The sequence below is a fragment of the Petaurus breviceps genome, unplaced genomic scaffold (assembly GCF_028583685.1).
Source record: "Petaurus breviceps papuanus isolate PSGF00001 unplaced genomic scaffold, PetGlider_PUasm1.0 454, whole genome shotgun sequence".
NCBI lineage: Eukaryota > Metazoa > Chordata > Mammalia > Diprotodontia > Petauridae > Petaurus > Petaurus breviceps.
In genome coordinates, this window is record NW_027186342.1 from 2576132 (window position 1) to 2585702 (window position 9571).

Consider the following 9571-nt stretch of genomic DNA (forward strand, 5'->3'; position numbering starts at 1 on the left):
GTCATCCCGACACTGGAGCCGGTGCTCTTACTCGCTGAGCCACCTGGCCGCCCCCAGATAAGGGTTCTTGCTCCCCCTTAATTTTAGTGTCTTCCTTTAGTTTATTTTTGCCAACTTATCCTGTAGAGAGCTTGTCGGCATGTTGTCTTCTCCATTAGATCCTGAATTCCTCCATAGCAGAGACTGCTTTTTGCTTTTTTTTTTTGTATCCTCCATGCTTAGCAAAGTGCCTGGCACATAGTAAGTACTTAATAAATGTTGTTGTTCATCCTTCATTCTTGGAAGAGGACCAATGACATCACAAGGGTGATAGTTATTGACTGACTGAGGCAGACAGAGGTTAAGTGACTTACCCAGGGTCACACAACTAGTGAGTGTCTGAGGCTGGGTTTGAACTCATATCTTAAAATCCAATAAATCCTCCTCTGATACCTTATGGTAGCCTTGAGGTGACCCAGAATTCTAGACAACTATATCAGACTAGCAAGAGATTGTATGGCTATTTACTCAGGTTCAGTATAATTAAATTAAAAAATGCTTCTCACTACAAGTTTGGGCATCAGGGCATGGAATTTTCAGGTACAGAGACAGTCCTGTGAAGGCATACAGGGGTGAAATCTTGGTGGAGGTGGAATCAACCTCTAGGAAAGTATAGAATTAAAGTATTGAGGTAGATTTAGGGTTAGGGTTAGAATCTACAATATCTATTGCATGGTATCTGTACAGGGTGTCCCCAAAATCTCAGTACAGTCACCAGACTTACTTTTTTATGTTTCTCTCTTTTTTTTTAATTTATTTTTCCAATTACATATAAAATTTTTTAAAATTCGTTTTAAAAAATTTTGAGTTCCAGGGGCAGCCAGGTGGCGCAGTGATTAAGAGCGCCGGCCCCAGTGTTGGGAGACCTGGGATCGGTTCCACCCTCAGATACTCGGCACCCACACAAAATAACTGGTCGTGTAACCTTGAGCAAGTTACTTAACCCCGATTGCTTTAAAAAAAATTAAGTTCCAAATTCTCTCTCTTCCTCCATCCTTCACTGAGAAGGCAGACAATTTGATGTAAGTTCACTAGGGTGACTTTTGGGACACTCTGTGTATATACATGTTTCCATTTGTGGTGGCAAACTGGTGTGCTCAGATTGAGTGCTCCTGTGGCCAAATTCTATTGTTATACACAAAAATCACACTTTTCACATTCCATCCTGATGCTCTGGGATCATAAAGGTATTTTTATTCTAATATCATTAACTCCTTCAATCCTTTCACTGTTTCCTAAAGCCCTGATTCTTCTTCACAGAATGAAGAGGGAGCAGACACTTTTTCCATATTCTAGACACTTCTGTGATGTAAAGGTTTTTCCTTTCTGATTTCAGGGAGACAGGGAAGGAGAAAGGAGGGTGACACCGGAGGAAGAAATGTTCAGCAGAAATAAAAAGCCAGAGGATGTCTTTGTAGGTGTGGGGTTTGGGGAAGAGCAGGCAATCTGAAAGGGTGGTAATTACTATGTTACTATTTCCCCTGGGTGTTGTGAGAATTCTTTCTGAAATGGTTGTAAAACAGGGGGAGAGACAGAGAAAGAGAGGAAGACAGTAAATACACATCTAATGATGTGCTAAATAAATTATTATTGTTGTTATTATGACTATTATTATAGTAACTGCAACTTGTCCTCCTCTGAGTTACCAAGGAAGAAAGCAATCGTTTCCCTCCTAGTCAGGTCTAATCTGCCGCAATTACAGATAATTGGTGAATCAACAAGCATTTTAGGGTGTCTTATGGGCCAGGACAGTTCTAAATACTGGAAATCAAAAGATGATGTACAACAATCCCTGCCCTCAAGGAGTTTGCATTCTAATAGGGGATACAACATGTGTATGTATGCATATATATATGTGTCCATGTGTACATACATTATATATACATGAATGTCCCAAAAGTCTTTGTGCTGTTTTGAGCTTTAGTGACTTAAAACTGCACTTTTATGACATCATATATGTATATACAGTGTCATATATTAAAAAAACAAACCAAAGTATGCAAAATAATTACATGATTATAAAGAATTTGGGAGCAATCAGTAAAGTGAAGAATAGAGTTTCCCAGTCCTTTCTGGTCCTCAGTACCTCTTAGCTTTTTATTCCCCATTCAGTATGAAAGGAAATAAATTTTAGTGGCCACCATGAACATACACATGATAATAAAATAGTTTCATTATTTTTTCATAAAGAACATTTTATTTGAAACACAAGCATATTTTTACAAATAAAACCAAATGTTTATCAGAACACAATCACATAAATTAGTGAGACCCTTAGTTCTGTCTCTCATCAACCAACAGTTTTATTCTTGGTAGAGTTTTTGAAAGAGCTCCCCATATTTCATGTTCTAGCCTCCAATATTTTTCTGGCTTTGGATTTGATTGACATCAGGACTGGGAACCCTAAAGCACAATGATCAGTTTGTTACAATAGAATTAAAACCTAGTGAGTATATTTAGTGAGAATGGCATCCAAGCTTCCAAAGGCAGACCAAAAATTTTGTAATATCATTGATCAGAAATCAATTCAGAGTTATTTTGGGTTATTTTGGAGGCCAACTAACCTGTTTTCCACCAGGTCACTATTGTTTCTTTCTAGTTCTGTATGAAAAGGCATTTGTATCCAAACCTCATTCATTTGGTTTTAGACAGTAGGAATTATTCCTTCAACTGTCACTTTCATATTTTTCAGAAGTGCTATAATTCTCCCTCCCTTTTCCATCTCAGTCCTCTCTCATCAGTCTCAGCTCTACAGTTTATATATTTTTTCATTAATACTACTTTGGGGATATTTCTATAGGTGATTATAGCTATTTATTCCCTGAACCCTGCTTGACAAGATTCTTGCATCCATTGTGTGCTACGAGATCTTTCGTACCCCAGATTGAAAGCCCCTGGTGCTTGTTCAGTCTTGAAGAAAACCAGAGACTGTAAGAAGTAGAGGTGAGGAAGGAGTGAATTCCATGCATAGAATTTGTGCAGCCAATACTAAGGCAAGGGGATGGGATATTGATCATGGTATGTGAAGAACAGTAAATGGTGGTATGGCTGAATTGTAGAGTTCATGGAGGAGAGCAATTTGCAAAAGGATTGGATAGGTAGGAAGGGACCAGGTTGTGAAGTATTTTCAATGACAGGAGTTTATATTTGATCCTAGAGATAATAGAGAGTGACTGAAGGTTAATGAATGGGGGGAGGGGTGTGATAGGGTCAGACCTATGCTTTAGGAAAACTACAATTCTTGAGGAATCTGGTCATTGGGCAGTGCAAAGCAGGCATCAGGAATCTGTCAGTACTCTGAGTCCTGGGGCAACAATTCTGGATGCATTAGCTACCTCTCCCTCTTGTGCCACCCCCTCCCACCCCCCCTTTACCCTGACACAACCTGGTTGGTACAGCTTCTGATATGGGCCTTGTCTTTCTTTCTACTGAGGTGAAACTTTTTGACTAAGCCTTGAGATCATCTGAAAGGAGGCCATAAAATACTATTTGGAGGTGTTTAGGCCAAAGGTAGGAGTATTTACTTTGGATAAGAGAGAGCAGACAAGGACTCTCTGATGCCTAACCTCCTTATTTGGTTCATGATTTCTTAGATGCACCATCCTTCCAAAAAGGCAGTTTTTTTAAAATAATTTTTAAAAAAAGACCTTTTCCTTCCCAGGCTTACTAAGAGATACCAGAATAGTGGTAGGAGCCCCTGACACCTGTGGGCTGCTTTCTAGTTTGGAGCTATACAAATGAGCACACACCCCCATTCTGTATTTCCCTAGGGAAAACAGTCTGGGCCTTCAGAAGGTCCTGCACTTTTGCCTAACAACCCAGTCTGGAATAAGCTCCCCTCCCCCCCGTCCCCCCAGTTTTGCATTAGCATTATTCCAGCCTTTCTGAAGACAAATTGAGGTGGAAAGGGGGCAAACTTGAGGCCTGGTAAGAATCTCTCACACACAAAAAAGGCCAAGGTATGCCTTCACTGGCCACCTCGGCCAGATCCTACCTCATTCCCAAATCAATGGAGAGTGATTGTAACATCTTTAACCTGCCTCCCCCCACTCCCCAATCTCCAGGCTCCTTCTCTCCAGGGCCAGGGCGCCAAAGTGTCTGGGGATGGCACAAGCTCTGTCTACTGGATGCCAAAACAACTCTGTTGGAGCTGGAAGGGGATGGGAGCAGGGAATAAGTCCTTTATCAGGCATGGAATGACCTGCAATGCTGGCGTTTGACTTTTCTCACATCTCCTCCCCCACACCCCCCCCAAATATATGTATATACTAAAACGCAAGAAAATTAGCATTTTAAAAAACCCAGATTTCGGTTCAGTGAGCCGACAGGGTCTCCAGCTGGCTGGGGGTGATTTCCTAGAGAATCTGTGTTGCACACACCACAGATACTGGCAGTTATCAATTCAATGTTAGTCCCCCAGGCCCTAGAAGGTCGATTGCCCCGAAGAGCTTAGCGGGAGAAGGGAAAGAGTGTTCTCGAGTCTGGGTTTCCTTCTGCAGAAACCTCGCCACCTGCTTTCTTGATGACAATCTGGCAGCAGGGCTAGGTTCAGGAGAGGAGGGGTCCTGGGAAGGCACTAGAGGCAGCAGTGAGGGCTCCTCCCTTCGTGGCCAACCGATGAATCTCCCTCTTCTTTTGCCCCAGCATCCCACACCCATTACTTGGCCCCAGTCTATGCTAAAGTCTCCCATTCTCGAGACTGGATCGAGAGCTGTTAACAAAAATCGTATCAAGTCGGAGCAGGCCAGTATCGTTGCCCGGCTTCCTAAAAGTGCTTGGGAATTCAGGTGATAGGTGTCCCTACCACCCAGCATCCCAGCTTGCTGCTTTTGTGCTTTATTACGGCAGCAACCTTGACGTTGGCACCTCCCTGTGTCGGGGATTAGCCCCGTTTTCTAACCTGCTTCTCAAAGTTTGGAAGAGCAGCGGCTGGAAAATGGAGGTCCGGGCCTAGCTGAAACTCACCTTGGTCTCAGCTTAAGTCTGTCTATACCACCAAGTCAAGGCTGAGGCAAGGGACAGGGAAAAATTTTATTCCGAGGATAAAGAGGGAATTCTCCAGAAAAGAGAAAAGGCAAAAATGATTACCCACCCAAGAAGAAGACAAGAGGGTAGTTTAGTGAAGACAGGAGGTGAGAAGTTAGAGGGGGGGATTGCAGTGCAGGAAATGTAGACGCTTCCCGCTGGTGAGAGGAAAACTGTCTAGGCAAATAGCTTAGGGATGAGGCCTGCGGCTGAGGACTGTTTATGAGGCTAGAGGGTGACTGATTTTCTCATCCCCCATCCCAGATGCTAACTCAGGCCCGGGTTGGCCCTCTTAGCCGCGGTAGGGGAGAAACTGGGAGAAAGATAAAGTCTTTTGGGTCCGCACGGAATGAAGCATCCTGTAAGGCAGAGGTCACTCAGGGAGAGAGGGGCCGATCAGCAGGGGCTTACTGTGCACCCGCCGAGGCCCGGGGAGGGCCCATCATTAGAATCGCATTAATCGGTGTTCAGTCTGATACAGATTTCCCCCAACGCCCGGGGGCGATTCACCTCAAACCCCCTCGTCTCAGTCTCGGTCCCAGCTTTGCCTCCAGAGTCAGGCCGTCCCGAATACGAGGAAGCTTGCAAACTTTTTTTTTTTCATGCTGGAGGTTTCATTTTATTTTTCTGGTTACCAAGAGGCAGAGACCGTAGATGCCACCCCGGTCTTCCCCGTTACCAGTCCCTGCCTAAACATCATTGTTTGTCTTCCTTCACTGGCTCCCGAGATAGAAACTAAAGTTAGGAAAAACGTGCTTTATAGTCCTATTAACTGCACCCCTTTCCCCCTTCTTTAAATACTGCCAGGGAGGGAGAGCTGTCTCTGCACTCACTATCTGCCTCAGCCGGCGACTCCACACTTTTCTCTCTGTAAGCTCTTCCAGAGTCAGCTTCGCTCCTTTTACTGGCTTTTCTAACGACTCCTAAAGTGATAGCTGCCTCAATACACCACTTTATTTAGCCCCTCTGTAACTACATACATCCCCATGTAAATAGATCTGGTAGCTGTCGTCCTAGCAAGCTAGGAACATCCTTCCAGAGTCAGCCATCTAGAAATAGCCCCGCGTACAAATCTCTTTCTGTCGCTAAGTATAAATATGCCTCTATAGAGATATATACCAAGGCTGTGCCATAGCCACTCATCACTACATAATTATAACCTTATATACATATAGATATCTCTATGGAGTTATAGATGCCAGCCACTGCCTATAACTCTAGGGAGAGATAACACTGTGTACATATAGGACTTCCAATACTTATCTATATTTTTGTAACTATGTAGTTATAAATAGATATGACTATATATAGTTGCAATTGTATAGAACTATGTTCATAACCTTATATGGCTGGAGCATATTCTGAAACTCCTGTATATCACTACCAGTAAACATATATCTCCCTGTGCATAATTCTAACTATATACATTTATCTTTATTGCTCTACAGAGATATAAATCTGTCAGTGCATCAAATGTCTATATGGGGATGGCTATAGATAGAGCCATATATTTCTTTCCATATAAATATCTAGGGCTATAACTAGACGGTGTATGGACAGATAAAAGTACACAGATATAATTATATATTTTTTCCAGGCATAAATCTGTAAATATAACCACATCCTATTTAGGTATGGTTAGAGATGTAACAGTTTTTACCAGATAGCAGTCTGTCAATATAAACAACTACAGTCTCTCCTTATAGAAATAGTTATAGGCATAGCTATAAATTTATTTCCCGATCTAAATTTTTCGGGATAACTAGATGCAGGCATAGATCTAGAGATATGAACTGCACATATTTTCCCAGATGTCAATTTATGCATAACATCCATGTCTGGTTGGTGTAGATAGACACAGATATAACATACATTTCGTGCAGAGAAGGGCCGAAGCTGGCTGCTGCACTCCTTGTGAACAAAAGCAAAACCCACCCACTCGGGGAAAGTTTCTACTCCTCAGTGTCCCAATCTGTAGTTTCGTCCAGTTCCACGCCGGGGAGGATGATTGAGAGAAATAGTCCAGAGCTTCAAAAAAAAAAAGTAGAAAAATATAATTTCATTTCTTTCCTTTTTTTTTTTTTTTTTAAAGAGAAAGGGAGAAACAAAACCCCGAGATGGGTCTCTCTGAACCCTTGTCCCGCTTAGAAAGACAAAGAACAGCAGCGGGAAGGTATGGGTGTTTAGAGGCTACTGTTTGAAGAAGGCCCAGGCGGACCCTTTCCCAATCGCCCTCCTCGGCCCTTTTTACGTGCCTAACCGTGCTGTGCGGTTCAGATCGGCCTCAGTCTCAGCCGCGCCAGCCACGCTGCGGAGGAGAGCTGCCGCCGATCGTGCTGGGGCTTGGAACCATTTACAGTTAGCTAGCTAGCTCACCACTTTGACTTTTTTCCTTTGCAAATTTCTTGTTAATATGCCCTTTTGTTTGCCGCTGCATATTTTGCCTACTATTTTTTTTTCCCTCCCAAATAAGAGGACGAGTGGGCTTTTCTCTCGACTTAAGAAAAATTCTAGCTTTTGATTTTAAAACAAGTGGTAAATGTGTTTCTCTGAACTGTTAGTCCAAACCAATCGCCGGAAATTTTAAAAGAACTTTTATTTATTAAGAGGCTCCGGGTTTCAATCATTTTAAGTCCCTTTATTTATGATCGATTTTTATTTTTCCCAAAGTAATTTTTGAATGCTGGAGGATTTACGGTTTTCTAGTTTATTTTTCATTGCTATTATTTATTTTTATTTATTTTGTGTATATGTATGTGTATTTTAAAGGAAGAGGTGTTCGGTGTACTCGAAATATTAGGGTATCCTCATACCACAATTCTGTTCTGATAATCAAATCTCTCCGGTTGCCTCCAGCCCCCTCCCCTCCCCAGTCAGGGGGAAAAAAGGATTCTAGGAGAATTGTACCTGAAAAGAACGAGGGGGATGTTGGGATTATCCGGGGAGAAATGATCTTTTCTTCTTTAATGAAGTAGACTCGGCTTCTGAACACACTGTAGAAAAATAGACAACACGTCCCGGCTTTTCCAAACAGTCATGCAAAGGGTTAAGTTTGTCTGATCCCAGTCAGAGTGCCCCAGGCCCCCCACTGTCCAGGCTTCTTAAAGATTTCTCTGCCTCCCTTGGACCAGCAGAACTCCCTCCAGGGGAGTGCCAGGGGAGAGAGTATGAGAACAAGAAATAAAAACTCTCTCCACATCCACTGTCCAGTTCCAAGTCCTCCCCGTTTCTCCCCCTCCTCTTTAAGCTCTGCACTTTAACTACTACTTTTCTTTCATTTTGGCCTGTCATTTAAGAAAAGGGACTTCGGGCATTAGTTTGCCTAATACCCCCTATAGCCCCCAGCCTCTGTTTCCCCATTATTTAGTCTCTATCTTAATATCCAGTCCCAAAAACAATCTCAAAGGAAGAATTTCTAATTTATCCTACCCCCACCCCCAAGTGTCAAACCAAGGATGAGGGTGTTAATTTTCAATCTCCTCTATCCAAAAGTAGCTTAAGAAGGTTTCTTCCTGTTTCTTTTTCTTCTTTCCCGCGCTATGTCTCCCCTCTCCCCTCTCTTTTCCTTACAATTCTCCCCTTTTTATCTTTGATTGTTATTCTGCTGAAGAGAAACTGTTAACTCTTGTTATTGTTGCTTGATGTTATAAGAGTCTTGGCAGTTTGAGACTGAAAGGTGGCCCCTAGACACATGGGCAGAGCCTACTGTGCAAAGCAGAAACACACAAATGTATGTTGTAAATGCTTATCTACACAGACACATACATACAACCCTCTCCCTTCCTTAGCACGGAATTCCCACCTCCACTCTCTGGAACCACAGAATCCCCCTTCCCCTTAGCCAACTGGCAGGCACCAATACACACCCATGACCACAGGCCCCAACACCAATACACACCCACAGAGAGATTCGAAAGCAGGCCTACCCACACATCTAAGTAAAGAAAAATAGATAAGAGCCGAATTTGCAGATCTATTCTCTCTCTTACAACCTGGAGGGACGAGTGAGGCCTCTGTCTCTCTCTCCCTGTCTCTCTCCCTCTTTTTTTCTCCTTGTTTACAGATTCAGAGAAGCCCAAGGCCCATAAATCTTAAGGGGCCTATGGAGAGCAAAGCACATTTGTATGCATCGTTAGAAGTCGCTAATACCTAAACCCATTAACGAGCGTGTATGCTCGCGGTTTCCGGTGTGTATTAACTTAGAGTTAAATTCTGGAGGAAAGGGCATTGTGTGAATTAACATAAGCCAAATCCATCACAGGCTTTGTCATATCAGATTAGTCAACCGTGGATTTGTGGTTCCGTGTGTGCGTGTGTGTATACGTGTGTACTCATCCACTAAACTTTCTTTTGGAAGAAGGGTCTCGGAGCAAATCAAGCCCTCAAGCCCCAAATCCAGATAATTCCAAAAAGCCAGGTTGAAGTGACCGTGTAGGAGAGAATCCATAGTGTGTATGGATTGTGTGTGTGTGTGTGTGTGTGTGTGTGTGTGTGTGTGTGTGTGTGT

General features: G+C 42.9%; 1 protein-coding gene and 2 long non-coding RNA genes across 3 annotated transcripts in view; 2 read left to right on the top strand and 1 right to left on the bottom strand.

Annotated features, from left to right (window-relative positions):
* LOC138171669 (uncharacterized) overlaps positions 1 to 9571 on the top strand; it is a 201875-nt gene that overhangs the window by 86855 nt on the left and 105449 nt on the right. The window lies entirely within an intron of this gene.
* The window catches only part of HOXC5 (homeobox C5), an 85711-nt gene that overhangs the window by 43923 nt on the left and 32217 nt on the right, over positions 1 to 9571 (top strand). The window lies entirely within an intron of this gene.
* On the bottom strand, positions 6765 to 9538 carry LOC138171660 (uncharacterized). Its single transcript, XR_011170932.1, has 3 exons — positions 8991 to 9538; positions 7972 to 8057; positions 6765 to 7092 (listed from the first exon to the last, which is right to left on the bottom strand). It is a non-coding gene; the product is annotated as an uncharacterized lncRNA (long non-coding RNA).